Source organism: Euprymna scolopes, chromosome 30 (genome assembly GCF_053919585.1).
Source record: "Euprymna scolopes isolate OS-2025 chromosome 30, ASM5391958v1, whole genome shotgun sequence".
NCBI lineage: Eukaryota > Metazoa > Mollusca > Cephalopoda > Sepiida > Sepiolidae > Euprymna > Euprymna scolopes.
In genome coordinates, this window is record NC_136511.1 from 44,039,198 (window position 1) to 44,056,928 (window position 17,731).

The following is a 17,731-nucleotide window of genomic DNA, read 5'->3' on the forward strand; positions in this document are numbered from 1 at the left end:
ATGTTTTAAAGTAGAATAAATAATTCTTCTACTTGGCAGCAAGGTCGCAGGTATTCCTCATGCAGCAAGGGCTAAGGCTATGTCATTTTGTTACCAAATGGATGCCAAAATCAATTTAATTAGAAAGGTTTTACCAGTTACTTCTGGTGCTGTTCAAGGTAGCAGTAATTTCCAAATAACTTCTATTCTCACAGTCAGTAAATTAGGTGACTAAAATAGGATTTATCCATGTTTTGACAATGCCTTATTCACTGTAATTAATTTAGGAGACTAAAATAGGATGAGGGATTAGAGATGGACAGAGGAAGATATATAGATAGAAAAGAGAAAGTGAGAGGAAAATAGAGAAAGAGAAGGAGATATAGAGATAAAGGGATTGATAGATAAACAGAGAGAGGGGGGAGTTAGAAACAGAGAGGGATGAGACAGAGGAAAGGAGAGAGATAGAGGGAGTTAGAGAGAGAGAAAGGGGCTCAAAGAGAGATGGAGAGGGTGATATAGAGAGAAAGATAGATTGAGAGAGGGAAAGGGAGAGATGGATAGAGAGAGATATTAGGAGAGGAAGAGAGAGGGGGAGAGAGACAGAAGGTGAACTACACTTCGCCGTTTGTTTCCTCGTTCAGTAGAGAAGAAATCTTTCGAGACTGAGGTAATTTTAATGTTTTGTTATTATCCAGAGTACCCCCTTTTTTTGGGGGGGGGCTAGATTTTCCTCACATTAGAAACCGACCGGGTTATCTGTACTTTCACTTAACAAATTAATTAAAGAAAAACATATTGTAAAATTTGAATTTAACATGAAAATACTATTTTTAAAAAATAGCACGATAACATAAGTGCATAAGTGCTAATTTAAGGACTCCCTGGGCGTTGAGTTCCATGGCGACCAGCATAATTATTTAATGGTCGCTCCCTTAGCCCCCCCCCCAATCAAGGCTAATGCATGCGCACGTAACATTTTTTTATTTACTGACGTTGGCTTAGTAACTAAACGATTTATTGATAATTTCGTAACCCTTAAACGCATGCCGGAAGATTTAAATTGGTTCATTATTGTTGTAATGAAAAAAAAAGTTTCATTCAACACAAAACCAAAAACACATATTAATGATAAATGATTTATTATTCTATTCATTGAAATTTACTAATTTTTAAATAAATAAGTAAAAAAATAGTTAATAAAAAATAGTTGCTTATGTGCGCATAAAAAACTTTTTTTTTTAGATTAGGTCCACCTTGGAATCACCAACCTCCAAATCTTAAGAACAGCTTCCGGAATTTTTTGGAGGGGGGGGCTTTTTGCAAAATTTAACTGATATTTGTTGTCAGCATACCCACCCGAAAACACTATTAAAAAAAAGGAGGGGTTCAGTGCCCTTGGCAGAGAAGTAGATTTATTTATCAATAAAAGCTGCGGAGAAGTAAATTTATTTATCAATAAAAGTCATCATTTAAAAAAGAAAATTGTGGAGGCGGACCTAAATGTAAATATTTACCCAAAAAATTATCCCGAAGTTTATTGCAAAAACGTTTTGTTTTCGCACTATTCAACAATTTGTTCATTCGCCCATGTAAATTAAAAAATATTTGTAAAAATGAGAAGTTATCAGTAAATGATTTAGTTTTTGTAAAAATTTATTTATTTATTTATTTATATTTTTACATTAGGTCCACCTACACAAATGTTAAGAACGGCTTTCAGAATAAAACCCTCAACCTCTCCATGTTAACAACGGATTTCGGAATAAACACCATTTGGGGGGGATATTTTAAAAAAAGTCGATAAAAGTCGTCATTTAAAAAGAAATTTAAAATCAAATGTTTGTAAAAGTTAGAAATTATTAATAAATGCTTAGTAACATTTTTCGATGCTAATGCAGAGAGTGATCCGCCCTATTTTTTAAATCGTGTTTTTTTATTCCAACCAATCTTATATCGAAAAACAACAAAAAAAAACTCAAAAAGCAAGCGACAACCTTTTTTTTTGGCCTTATATAATAAAGAAAAAATGTGTAAATTAAAAAATTTGGAAGATAAACAAATGAATTATGTTTTTTTTGCTTTTTTTTACTTACTAAACAGAAAATGAAATCTTTCGTCAATTCGTGACTGTGAAATGAATCAAACCGGAAGTTCAGTTTTATCAGCAGAACAGATTGGCACCACGGTTAAAAAATATATTTATTTTATTTAATATTTTAATAATTCCAGAGGTAAATTTATTTTAATAACAGAAAAACATGCCTCGACTCTAAAGATGGATTGTCTGAAAATTTCAAATAAATTGGTAACGAAGAAATATGGTTTTATTCATTTGGAACGAACCAAATTTACATTTATATATACATATATATATATATATATATAAGGAAAGGAAATCAATATATATATATATTATTTCCTTGTAAATTTTAATTTACAGTCTTGATTTCTTTTCCTTATATATATATATATATATATATATATTTTTTTTAATTTGAATTTACAGTCTTGATTACCTTTCCTTATATATATATATATATATATATATATATATATATATATATATTTTAATTTGAATTTACAGTCTTGATTACCTTTCCTTATATATATATATATATATATATATATATATATATACATATATATATATATATATATATATATATATATAAGGAAAGGAAATCAAGACTGTAAATTCAAATTTACAAGGAATTAATATATATATATATATTCAGAAAGTGTGAGAGAATATATAATTATTTATAATTAAATTAAATAATTAAATATCAAATTACACACACACACACACATATATATATGTGTGTGTGTGCGTGTGTATGTTAGCAGCCTATATAGCAATATCCCACACAATCTAGGAAAAGAAGCTATCGCATATTGGATTGACAAACATACACAGACTTTACACCCCAGATTCAATAAACAATTCGTGATTGATAGCATCGACATAATCCTCAATAACAACTCCTTCCAATTCAATAATGACAACTACATTCAAATACTAGGCACAGCAATGGGTACCAAAATGGCACCGACATATGCTACCCTTACACTCGCCTTCCTAGAAGAGACCCTTTATGAAAGGATAGAGCAAAAGTACGGGCACAATATAAAAACACTCTTCATAAAATCTTGGAAAAGATACCTAGACGACTGCTTTATCCTCTGGAGAACCTCATGGGGGGATATCAAAGAACTCCACACTTTTCTACAAAATCTACACCCAAAAATAAACTTCACACTAGAACAAAGCCCCACAGAACTACCTTTCCTAGACATCCTAGTAACAATAAAAAACAACAACATAATCACAGACATCTATCACAGACCCACAGACACTCAACAATGCCTCCACTTCAAAAACCACCATCCTAAAAACTGTCTAAAATCAATACCCTACTCCCTAGCACGTAGAGTCTGCACCATAGTAACAGACAGACACCTCCGTTCAACTAGACTGAATGAACTACAAATAACACTGCGGAAAAGAGGATACTCACTACCACTAATATAGAAAGGTATTGAACTGGCTGAAAAAATTCCAATAGACCAACTAAGAACCCCAAAAGAACACAACAAAGAACAAATTCTAGCATACGTCTCGTCACACAACACAAACAACCCAGAACTATTTACACAGATAACAAAAAACCTTATCCTCCTCAATCAGAACAACAAACTAAACAACATACTTAAAACAACAAAAATAATAAAAAGCAAACGCCAATCCAAAAACTTAAAACACATCCTAACTTCCTCAAAACTCGTCCCACACACTACAAAAGGAGTTACAAAATGCAACAAACCGCGATGTGGAGTATGTGACATAATAATAGAAGGTAACACATACACATTCAAAAACCCAGCACAAACATTCAAAATAAAAAAGGATCTAAATTGCACCTCCAGAAATGTAGTATATGCACTAAGATGCACAACATGAAACAAATCCTACATAGGCGCCACCAAAGGTTTCAGCAATAGAGTGGCATTACACAAGAGCAACATCAAAATTGCAGATAACAGACACCTCTATGTTTCAAAACACGTACACACATGCAATGGAAACAGCTTCAAAATAATGCCAATCTTCCAAACAGACAATTAATTTTATTTACTTACACAGGAAAAAACCTTCATCACCAGATTCACTCCTGAACTGAACAGAACCTAATACCATCACACAAAAACATGAAATACAAGGTACACTCGCATGCACACCCATACACATACACATATACACAACCACACATAAATCAGAACCGACACATTAAAACACACACACGTGCGCGCATACAACCACACACAGACATAACACCCCTATCTCTGATACAACACACTGAACAATACCAACCCTACTTAACCTCGAAACCAACAACACTAAGAGACACCTAGAACCATAGTATAATATCTGTTCCAGCACCTCGCTCCCTCCTCAGTCAGGGGAGGAGAACCCCCTCATGACTGAAACGACTATCATCCCTTCTATCATCCCCTTCCCATACCTACACCCCCTCCAATGCCCCCCTCTGGGGAACAAAATCTTCCCCACACCAGGAACCGATCCTGGGTCTGGCCATACCGACATGGGGAGACAAATAAATAGAAACATTAAAAAATCCCCTATTTTAAATACACCCCTCTTTCTAAACAAACATAATATAAGACTAAAACGAAAAATCACAATACTAAAATCCAAGAATCCAAAAAATAAATATCAAAATAGAATGAAAGCACCCCCACCCTTACTTCAGAAGAGCCAGTCCCCCCCCTCCCCACACATACACATTAGTAACGACCTCGGACCACAGCCGCCTTCCTAAGGAAGCGAATAACCCCAAAATACTATAAAACAATATACACATTCCCAAACCAATAAAAGCAAACACACACACGCACACACACGCGCGCACACACACATAAACACACACGCACACACACACGCACACACACATACACACACCCTATACCACCCTAAAGGAAAAGAAAAAAAACATTAACAGAAAGAGATAGCGACTACAGTGAGGTCAACATCTCCCTGGACAAACCAAATAAAAAAAGCAATAAAAATTCAGCATACCAATGTATAATAAACACTTACAAGCCTCCACCCCTTGGAAAAACTTCAAACTAACTACGAAAATCGCCATTTTTACACATTTGAAAATAATTTCTGACGAGGACGCATCACAGACCGCCTGAAACGCGCGTAAACGATTTCAATGACTTAAAAACATTATTACAATGATCCAAACATAATTCTCAATGAAAAACCAAGACACAGAATAATAACATAATGTTAAAAAATACACATTATTGATGACTACTCCCTTATTTAAATATATATATATATATATATATATATATATATATATATATATATATATAGTCTTTGAAGTTTTTAACCTTTAAAACTATACAAAAAATTATTTTTTTATCATTCGTTAGAAAACTATCTAGTCAGTAAGTTATTTAACCACCTGCAATCAACTTGCTCTCGAATTTACTATAGTACCAATAATTTTTTTTTCAAGGGATCATCAGTTGTTTACCATGAAACACTGTTTCGGTTATATATATATATATATATATATATATATATATATATATATATATATATATAACAAAATTCGAGTGACAAAATTTTATTTATATACTCCAAATCCCCTCCAAAAAGAACTTCGGTGCATTTTGATGGACCGTTTCGTACACATTTGAACAACTCAGTGTTTATATGTCAATTCAGGATCTTTCACGCATGTTGCCATATATATTCGTATGTGTTTCATTCTAACAGATACTTATCTCCCCATTTTGTTTCTCCCTATCTTTATTCGTTTTTCCTTTATTTCATCATTTTCTTCATTCTTCTCCGTCTTATTGTATATGGAGATCCTGCGCTACTAAGTAGAAATTATGCTTACTGAATTTCAACGAAGGTAGCATAGAACGTGTCAGGATAACCTGGGGGAAAACATATAAATTCACCTGCAGCTTACGTGATTGAGCGATATTTTCAAGGTTTGCTCCGCAATCAAAAGGCGCTTAAAATGCAGGTGTCTAAATGATCACGTGTTCGGAAGGAGAGAAAAAGTGTCTAATCAGTCGGAATTGGGAAGCGAGAATGTCATCTCGATGTCTGTCGTCTGCATCTCCCAATCTTCAAGTAGAAGAACAACTAAGAAGGAATTAAAAATAGCTTAGGTAGTCTCTCCCCCCCCCTCGCGAACAAACTTTCTCTCTCTAATAAAACCTCTGAAACCTCCGCAAGTCTCTATTGTGTTTTCCTGCATAAACAGATTCGTCCTAAGTTAAACAAAAAGTTCGACAACCACGAGTATCGCTGGCCGCACGTTAAAACATGACGATCAAGAGAATAACAGACCAGCGTCGGCACATGTATGTATAAAGCGATTACTCTATTGTTTTCTTGATCTCTCATTTGCATGTACACCCTACGCGTATGTTGGGACATGTGCGAACATTATTTTTTATGACATTCAAAATGCCACCGTATATACTATTTCGTCGACCTTATTTCCTGAGTGTTATTTAGTCGCCAGTTAACCAGCATGCTCACCCATGGTGGATTCACGTAATGCAACGTGAGTCATCGACCTGACCTCAAGTCTTTTGACATTCATCCAACGAATGTATCAAAGTTTGCTCGTTTTGAGAAGCTGCCGATCACTTTGAACAGAAAATGTCAATAAATTGCTCTTTCTTCTGTATTTGTTGGCGTATCCGGACTACTGCTTATTTTTTTTTATTTATTTAAGATGGTTTAAAGTTAAGTAATATTGAAGAGTCTGATTTAATTAATGACGTTTTTGTCTGCTGCCCAGTTGATCAGTTCTATGTTATTTGAATTGTAGTACTTTTGAAAATCAATCCCGCAGTATATGCAGAGCTTTACATAAACTAGCAGAGGGCTTATTATTTTTTTACAAGGAGTCGCGAGACAAGTAAATAGAAACTTCTTTCTCCTTGGTAAATAGGTCCTGGATATGACCTTAAACTATATCCAGTGGTGAGGCCCCAGTTTGCGGGCTTTAGGGAGTGTAGAGCCACCCTTTAATTACCATTGCTCCCAGATCCACTCTGACCCGGAGTGGTAGTACCTGTTAGGGTCCCAACTATGGGTTAAATAGAAACTGATTTGAAAACAACAAATATATTCTATTAAAAAAAAATTCTTCAAAATCTTTGGATTCGGCATTAAATAACCCGAAAAGGGTTGATATGCGATAAAACAAAAACAACCAACCTTGGTAAATGAGGACCTATTTGAAAATATTGTTGGAAATGTATCCGAATTTTTTAGATGAAGATTTATAATTCATATTATTTTTATTATTCGGACTATTGTTCTTATTTTGAGTGTTGTTTTCACGACATTTCGCCTCATGTAACCTCCGTCCTTCTTCAGGGGTGTCTTGTCGAACTCGGGAATCTTTATGCCGAATCTGCATGGAATTTCAAACCAAACTCTTTATTTAATGCAGGAGTTCATATTGCTCTCGTTTCACCAGCCATGTATCACATTGAACCCCTTGTGTGATACTATAGTCGATACGGAATGCTAGACGGTAGGAAAGAAAATAACAAAGATATACAACAAAAGAAAAGGCATTAGTTTTAGTGAGTAGCAACAGGATTTATCAATAGGCAATGCATATGTCTATTATAAATGTGCGTGGTATTTTCATATCTAGTCATATTCGAGCATGTAGCACACCTTAGTTCGCTGTCTCTCTTCGTCCCCTCATGGTCGGATGTCGATGGAGTTAACTTGCGGTCGCACTGATGTTCTTTCTACTGATTTTCTTACTGTAAAGGAATCTTTATTATGACACGCACCAATGGAAACGCCGAGTCTGTGTGTTTTAAATACAGTTTTTGAACCTCAACACTCCGATTCAGAAATGAATCGTTAAAGTCTCTTCGCTAGCCTTTCGCCTTAGGGGCATTGCACTTCTTTGGCTACATTGTAAAGCATGTCTGTTTTTCTTGCTCCTAAGAACAAACTGTTAGAACTCTGAAAACTCTTTCAAATCTCACCTCAGAAACGTGATATTGTCAAACTCTCCAAAATTCTCGTTCTCATAAACCGGGGCACAGCTGCAGGTGTTTGCACTCGTTTAGTTCCTGGCGTTCCTCTATAACCCCTTCCTGTCACACCAGCTGAACTCAGTCACTTTTCAAACTAAAATGTTATTAAATATAAAAAATATTGATGGAAATGTAATATCGCGCTATCGGCAAGAGATCTTAGGAATCCTTAATCAATCCTTGACAACGTCGGATCTTCTAAATAAAAGTATGAATATATACACGAACAGATTCATAAAACATTCATTCATATATATGCTATTAAAAATCATATCGTTTAAAGTTTCTGTTTGTTCATACGCAAACAGAAAACAGCGGTTTGTTGATGAAAAGGAATAGGCAGAGTATACATTACTAAGACAGTAGTCTTTATGATATCGATATTAGAACTTGAATATTATGAAAATCTAAAAGAACTGGATTCGTGTTTTATAATTAAAAACTAACATAGTATAAAACATCATAACACATTAAAAAAACTTTTCTTCTTGACATCCACAAAAATGTTTGGATTCTATTCAACATTAGTTCAATTACCTTTGATTAAACACATAATTTCTAGTACTTTTTTACTAATAAAAGTTACGACTGAGAGTATCCTGTACGTCTACGAGGTCACCATTTCCCAATATATGGAGTATTGTTGCCACATTTAGGCTGGTGCATCTGCTATTTGTCTCTCACTCTTAGACAGGGTTCAAAAGAGAGTCCCGTACTGTCAGCTAGTCTTCAAGCACTGCCCAAGCGACAAAATGTTGCATCCCTCTGCAATGGTAGGCGCTTCGACTAACTACAAGGCTTGGTACACCCTCGCCGTAAATACCGCCGATAAATCCGACAAGCAACAAAATTCCACCTCTACACAGTAGAGATCCCCAGGTGTCTGAAGACCTTCTACTGTAATAGTTTCTTCCCCAGGACTGGTTGACTTTGAAATTCCCTACCGAGTTACTGCTTCCTTGACTGCACTGACATGTAGAAGTTCAAGTGTAATGTAAGCAGACATCTTGCTGCTCAACTCCCTATATAATATTCCTGCAAATTATGTCCCAAACATAAGCCCCCTACATCAAAGTGGCACTGTGCCTTGTTTGGGGTAAAAATGCTATGAAAATACACGTAAATACAATCACTGTAGTTACTTACCCCGTCATGCAAATAATACGGAGCGTATTTTTTTCCACAAAATTTCACAAATATTTTTTCGTATTTAAAAAAAAATGTGATTTCACACAAATAGAAACACGTGGCTTGTCGAATAAAATGAATAGCCTGAATAAACATTACTACGGCAGTTGATTTTACGATGGCAATATCCGAGTTCGAATCTCATATAAGTCTAGAGGATTTTTAAAGCTAGATGCGCATAAATATAAACAGAAACAAAACAAAACTAAGTAAGTATTTTATGAACTTCAAAACTATATGCATGGAGGTTATTCGACATCGTTTAAAGCGTATTTTCGCTTAAAATATATTTTCTAATGTTTGTTTACAAATAAAGCAATTATATTCATCGTAGTTACTTACTCTCTTCTGTAAATAGTAAGTGGAATTTTTCTTTGTACCATAAAAGGATAGAAGAATGGTAAAAATGGTAACTGTATAGACTAATAAAATTGGTACATGAATTGTGAAGGATTACCTTAAACATTTATACTTGTACTGATCGGACTATTGTTATCATCTTGAGTGTTATTTGTGCAACGTTTCGGTCGGATTGTCCCTTAAACGTCCACGGGCATTTTGGTTGTTGTTTGGAAAAGAAAATAGAAAAGTTACTGGCTCTGTAGAAATTTTCGTATTCTTTGAGTTAGTCGTTATTTTATGGCTATGGTTTCGCATTTGTAAACAAAATGGTTTACAAAGGAGAGCCAACTATAACAAAGATCGACAGGGGATTATCTCCCTTCCATTGCACAAATTTTAAGGAGGTACAATGTTTTTTTTTTTTTACAATCAGAGGCTCCCAACTGCTTTTAATTTCTAGGCTTGGTTTGCTTAATACGAGAACAATAGTCTGATCAATACCAGTAATTTAAAAATCATCTCTCAAAAAAATCAGAACGTTGATTACCTTAAACAGTTAAAAATATTGATATGCCGTAAAATAAATAAACAAAATACATAAATTTATGATATTGTTGCTATGGCATAGCAGCTAAAGAGTAATACGATTATGCAAATTTAGGCGCTTTTGAGAGTTCGAGGCATAAAAAGCGGAGTTTTAGGACGTTTCCTCGTTCGCATGTCATCTGATTGTTGGTTAAAGATAGAAAGAAGAAACAAAAGAACTACTATGTGAAAAGGCAAAAGTTTCATCGTATGAAAAGAAAAGGCCACAAAATAATCCGTTTCGAATGTGTGTTTTACTTTCAACTCGAAAGAATTTATGTGACTAAAATAATACTTAATTGCCTAAATACCAGGGATTTCCAAAAGTAAGACCTCCTATTTTTAATTCAAAAAGTTAAAAGGGATACGAAGAAGGGAGTTGTACCATTAAACCGAGAGACCTTTTGTATTCCAGAATTTATTTTTATATATAGTCACCTCATTCTCAATGTAGTTTTGCCAGGAATTCAAATGATGTATATCTGCTTCTGATGCACGTCCATGACAAGGCGTTATCTTCTCAGTCTCATGCAGCCAATATCTGCAATAGAAAGATGATATTTTCAGGTCATGAATACATAAGTGCAGTCACCATAACAATGCATTTTTCAATCACTGCTGATCCATTCGGGCGGAAGAAATTGAAAGCACAAAATAATCCTATAATGTGTGTTTAGGTTTTCAACTCGAAAGAATTTCCGTGACTAGAATAGTAATTAATTGCTTGATACGATGGGTATTTCAAAAGTAAAGCCTCCTATTTTTTTATTAAAAAATTGAAGGGCTAGCAAGACGGGAGTTGTGCCATTAAAACGAGCTACCTTTGTGCTCCAGAATTTATGTTTCTACATATACACCTCCATTCTCAATGCACGTTTGCCGGGAATTCAATGATATACCTCTGCTTCTGACGAACAACCATGAAAGAGATTACTTTGGTAGAGATATAATAGTTTAAAAGCTCCGCGCAATAGCGAACAACTGGACACAATGCACAACACTTTTAGTTTTAGGACACATACGATTATCGCCTCTGTTGCATGTTTCAACCGATAGATGGCAATATCAATTTTCTCTCCTTCTCTCTCTTTCTCTTTTCGTCCTTCTTTTCCTGGATAGCACGCAGTTCAGACACGTTCGCTATGCGCTCCAAGTATGTTTTACACAGGTAATCGATTCTGTTATTAAATGAACTTTCGTGAACTATCCTGCTTTATCGAGGCAAGCCCAAACATTGCAAATCATAGACTAACTCTACACTCATGAATTACCTCGGTAACAACTTTAAATAAATACTTAATTTCAGTCCACACTTGATCGGCAATGATGAACAACACGCCTGTACGTACACACATTTATATATTATGCATTTTTCACCAAAAGTTATTATCTATAAAAAATATGTAAATTTTCTTTCTTTATTTAAATAAATTTTACAGTTATATATTTGTGTAGTCGGTATCAATTTTTATTAATTTATGTCGACGCCTATCGCAACACATTTTCAGAGTTTTATGCTTTCAATATCTGCAAGAGAGAGATGAAACTTTCAGGTCATGAATGCATGTTCAGTCATCATAACAATGCAATTTGCAATCCCCTCTAATCCACTCGGACAGATTAAAAATAGGAGCCATTACTTTTGTACATGGTTCAGTCATGTAAATTATAATTAATTTTCTAGATATCTAGTCACGACGAGAAATCTCTAAATGATTCTATGGCCTGTTAACCTAATAACATATATTTTGCAAGAACACAGGTTTTTTTCTGATGCGTTGGAAATATTAATGTGTTTTCATAAAAGGTCATTAAAAACGAAAGAAGAAGAACGCAATAAAACAAGTTATTCAATAACCAATAAAAAAATAATTGTTGGTTTAAAGCTACCTTTGAAAAGTACGTTACGAAATTTGAAAAGAGGCTCTGGAAATGTCAATCGTAATGTCATATTAAGATTCCTTTTTGTTGTTCATTCGACCGGAAATATTGCCGTTCCATCCTTGTAAAACAATTCATAAACACTGATTGTAAAATGAACTCTGACCTTTGAAAATGGACGCAGTTGAAAGACGACCATACGCAACCTTTCGTGTCAACCGAGATGTTGACAGACTAAAGAACCCGCACCTAACAGGAACTCATTTGCATGCACAGAAAGTAATTAACTTATAACAGAACAGATATATGAGGTCATCCCATAAGTTCTATCCAGATTTTAATTCGTTGAAATTTAAGAGTTAAAGAGATTTAATGATAATTATATGAGTCGTCTCCCTTGGATTTTTTATTACCAGTTGTTTCATTTCTTTTTATTTATTCTGTTCGACATATAATGTGATAGAAAGGTTTCTATTCAGTCAAGGTGAAAAAATGTTCTCTGAGTCGCACCCCATTAAATGTGGTAGTAGTACTTCATCTTTGAACGTATTTTATTTTTGTATAACTATATACTTTCTGAAGGTAATGAATATGAAAGCAAAAATTGGGTAGAGATAACAGCAAACCGAGAAAGGAAAAAATAAAGGCAAAAATAAAGGCCAAGTCTCTACAAAAACATTACCAACATTACTGATAACTACCCATGCACTATTTAGGGGGAAACTTTCCACACAGTGCGTGGAATGCTGCAACAACGTAGAATAAGCACCGAGGCCCTGACTAGTCATCTTCAGCTATGAAAGACTGCGTGGTGGTGGTGGTGGTGGTGATGGTGGTTATGATGATGATGATGATGATGATGATGATGATGATGATGATGATGACGACGACGACGACGACGACGACTCTGGAGCAGTAAAAGACTCAATGATCTTTCCTGCGTCATTAGCAACAGGTTTGATATCAGTCTGCCATTTGAGGTCAGGCGTAAAAGGGAGTCATGGCAGCTTCAAGGGGAGAGCCATTCATATCAATTAGTGAAAAATGGTGAAAAGTAATACACTTGATTTTAAATGTATAAAAATATTATATCATCTTTACTGATGACATAGTACTGGTAGCTCACTCTCCTCGAGGACTAAATAACATTCTAAACGGCATCCACTCTAAGAGGAAACCGGTTGGCCTCAACATGCATCTTGGGAAGACCAAGGTGATGTTGAACCAGCACGTTGCCAAGTCACCAATAATTGTTGATGGAAAGACCACTGAAGAAGTTGAAAGCTACATCTACTTGGGAAAGAAAATTACGAAAGATGGAGATCTCCTCCCTTAGATAAAGAGAAGGATAACATTGGGATGGGCAGCTTTTTGGAAAGTGGAGAATATCATGAGAAGCTGAAAAGCAAATATGTCAATCAAAGGAAAGATCTTCAATGAATATGTACTAGCTGTGATGATCTACGGTAGTCTAGCATGGGCCCTGACAACTTGCCAAAGTGAAATCTTGGCAGTGGCTCAAATGAAGAGGGAGAGGATAATGTTGGACATCACTCTATAAGACAGAAAGACATTTTTTTTTTACTCAGCTAGCTTACGTTCACCCCAAACAAGGCATATCGTCCTTCGACGTAAGGTGCTAATATTTGGGGACAATTTTTAGGAAAGATTGACAAGTTACATTATATTTAAACTTCTGCACGTAAATACAGTAAGGGAAGCAGGTAACTGGAATGGAATTCCAAAGTTTAGCTGCCCGAGGGAAGAAACTATTAGATTAGAAAGCTTTCCGGCAGGGAAAGACTGTGATTTTGTTGCTCATCAAGTTTGTCGGTGATTTGTACGTCAAGGGTGCACAAGTGCAATCAGTTCATCAGAAGACATTCCATTAAAATCTTGTAAAACAGACACAGGGATGCAACATTACGACAATGAGACAGAAGTTGAAGCTTAGTTGACACTGCGAAATTTGTTAGATTAGAGACTCTTTTATGAACAGCGTCCAAGAGAGAGAGAGAGAGAGAGAGAGAGAGAGAGAGAGAGAGAGAGAGAGACTAGCGGTGGATGCACTAGCCCAGATGTGGTAACACTACTCTATGTATGGGCGAATCGTGGCTTTGTAGAGGTACAGGATACTCTTAGGTGTGAGTAATCTTCTATGACGTTAAAGGAAACTCACGTTCTTTGCAGCAGCCTTCGCAATGTCCTCAAGGTATTTGTTCCAGTTCATATTTCCTGTAAATGTTAAACCGAAGAGTTTGAAGGAAGAACTCTCAAGTAGGTATTATTAGCCATGGCTATCGGTGGTTGGGAAGACTTCTTGTAATTGTTAAAAGAGAGCACGTTAACCTCAGTAGGAAAATGTTGTCATCCATTTACGGTATCATTCCACTACCGTCTGGGGGGAGCATTTTCTAAAGATTCCACTATTGTTTAGATTTGTATGCATCTACTTTGCCCTCATGTCTGTTCTAGAGCGATGTATCATCGGAAAAGTTACCTATCTCGGACACAATGTTATCAGGGTAATCGTTAATGAATATAAGGAATAATAGTAGTTCAAGATCGATAATGTTATGCTGTTTGGATGTACGTCCATCAAGGATAACCTTGATGGTCCTCTTGTCTAAGAATGATCTAATTATATTTAGTGTTCGTTCAGTTATACCATACGATCACATTTTCATTAGGAGCCCTTTGTCGAAAGCTTTGGATATATCAAGGGCTAGAGCCATGGCTTTGCCCGCCTTAACCAGCACATGATATATGCGTTCAGGGATGACCTGTTAAATCATCTGCAGTAGAACAACATGAATAGGTTATCTTTTATAAGATAGTTAAAGTCTTCTTGATTTACAATAGATTCAAACAACCATTGTTACATAGTTGGTCCAGGTAACTCCAAGTTAGCTGAACGATTATTATTATTATAATCATTATTGATATTTATGAAAATAGAAACAGGAAGAATCTTATCATGGCGTAAGATATTTTTACGATAAAATTATTTATGTTAAAATAGTTCCGTTGGTGAAAAGAATATTAACTGATATAAATAAAATACGTGAAAGCTGAATCATTCGATTTGTGTTTCTGGTCACATGGTGTTAATGACGTAATGAGATAGTTTGATAGACACGTAAAAATTAGTCAAGAGTTGGCAGGCAGAGAAGAAAGTTTACAGTCGTTAGCCAGAGGAAGAGAGAAACGGTTCACTGACTGTAATGGCTTCGCGTAGAGGAGACTGTCGGAAAATGTTGATAGTAAAAATCTTAGACCAGCGTGCAGCTTTACAATGAGGAAACATTAGTAAATAAAGTTGCTGCAAACAAGATTTCAGGTCGTACGAATCTTCATTTGCAGCTTTTCCAAGGAACCGTCAAATCAAGATCAATCCAGATGGATAAGGTATGTTTCTCCATTAGTCGTTTGCGTTCTCGGATTCTAAGGAAATCATTTATGGTTGGAATAAAGGTCGCGCATCAGCGTTGGTATTCTATAGACTCAATAAGAATTCGTGAACAGTTGGATTAGGTTCTTCGCGAAAACTAGTAAACATACTCTTAACGCTATCTAACGTTCTTTTTAGTAAAGTAGTTTAACCTAAGCATTGCATTGTTATGAGTGATATCCCTTATACCTTTTAATCTTTATCCGAGCTGCAACACAATATCCCATACAAATATATACTCTCCATCAAGCAATTATGCTTCGCTAGTGTTCGCACTAATATTGTTATAACCCTGTTAAAGGGGTACAAATAAAAATAGAACGCCGGAATAAAGTAATAACATGTATTGCAAACCATACAACAGGCGGGTTGCTCGTCGTAGCGATGAAAGACCTAGATTGGTCGACCGGATATCGACTTACATTTTAAGACTTAGCCCTACGGTAGTCATTAAGATTAGATGAGTCTATTAGTAGGTAACATACTTCCGCCACAATACTCTCCTCCCTCGCTGATAACTCCGAACGGTGTATCAGTATTTTTTCCTCTTTGGGTGGACCATGAACGGCTTGGTGATTTTCCTTCTCATGCCCGAACGGTTCTGGTGTAGTTTGGAGAGGCTCAATATCAAATGTGTAGTAGACGGTTTCAATGGCCTCTACTTTTTGGGGGATTCATTGTTCAGGGCGAATTTCTTTCTTTTTACCTGCAAGAAAAACTGTTTTGTTGCTATTTTCTCGTGTATTAATCGTGAGAATTTAATAAAACAATTGAGTAATTGCGTGGGTAGACTCTGCCACGAGTAATTAAGTGTCAATAAACCTCACCTAGAACCCCGCTTGTAATAATCCATCAGACAGGGGCCGATATTGTCCCAGGGGTTTCCACTAATGTTGTTAACCTGATTAACTGTCTAAAGACGTCGGATAAAACGGTCCGGCAGTTCTTCCATATTGTTGAAAAACAGTTTGAGTGCTATTATTTTGCTGCACGTAATATCTTTGAGTGACGTTGACTCTCGGTAAATAATGTTCCAATACTGTGGAAAAATAGAATTGTGACTGGTACCTGTTGCGGTGCAACTGAAGTTTTCGTATTCGGTGGAAAATGCCTGTAGTCGCATGGACACTTTAGGACTAGTGATAGAGTACTCTGCCTGATTTTGGTTTATTTGTTTGTGGTCAGGCGCTGTCCCGTTAAGGGAGAGCTACTTTTGTTCGGTCTAAAACAGTATCGGTTTGTTTGCACATCCGCTTTTGCCTTTTCGTGTCCTACAACAGGAAGAGTTTCATTTTAATTTGTTTTTTAAGTCATGACCGTCTGTTGTACTTTTTATTCTTTTTTTCCAAAAATTATTGCTTGGCTAGTCCCATGATTTAAATTCATGAATCCAGTCCGAACCCAGTAGGTTAGTGGTCCTTATTACATAAGCTTTATACTTTTTCGTCTTTCCCAATAATGTGAGATTCGCTAAAAATTCACCTTCGGCGTTAATTTGCATGCTATGAACGGCCTTTGCTGTTTTACATGTTCTCAGCAGTGTGGGTTTATTCAATTTCTTCCATGTAATTAAATTTACTATTGAAAGGTTCGAACCCGAATCGTGTTGAATTTTTATTTATTTATCATGAATTTTTATAGTCACATATTTTTGCAAGCCCTCTTCATTAGTTTCAGTCTCCGCCAATCACACTCGGGTTTTGCATTTAATTTTATTTCTGCAATGAATACTTGTGTGTCCTATTTTTTTTTTTTTTTACATATTAAACATTTCCTTAATAAATATAAACAGTCTTTAACCGAATGCAAATTACCACATCGATTACACTATGTGCCGATATGTGTGCCCTTTTGCCTTAAATTGTGTTTTATTTTTAAGTGTTTTTTTTTAAATTTTCTGTCTGCTTCTTTTATCTGCGCGATTCCAGATTCGAAATCCATCGAGTGTTTTTAAATATTTTCCTTTTTTCTGGCAATCTTCTGGCAATCGTCCGTTAACTTTTGCAGGTTAAGTTTGGTTCATTTTCTAATTTTGTTAGAACACGCCTCTTAATTTCCGAATTTCGACCAGAAGTCAATCCTTGCGCAAATAATAAACATTTAAAATTGTCTGCATTAAGGTCTGCAAGTTCGAATTCGTCACAATGCTTATTTACCATGTCTGCGTACGTT

The 17,731-nt window shown here is 35.5% G+C and overlaps 1 long non-coding RNA gene across 1 annotated transcript in view; it reads right to left on the reverse strand.

Annotated features, from left to right (window-relative positions):
• The window catches only part of LOC145254779 (uncharacterized), a 278,518-nt gene that overhangs the window by 183,525 nt on the left and 77,262 nt on the right, over nt 1-17,731 (reverse strand). The window contains exon 2 of the long non-coding RNA XR_013863801.1: nt 10,666-10,768. This is a non-coding gene — a long non-coding RNA (uncharacterized LOC145254779). The remainder of the gene's footprint in view (nt 1-10,665; nt 10,769-17,731) is intronic.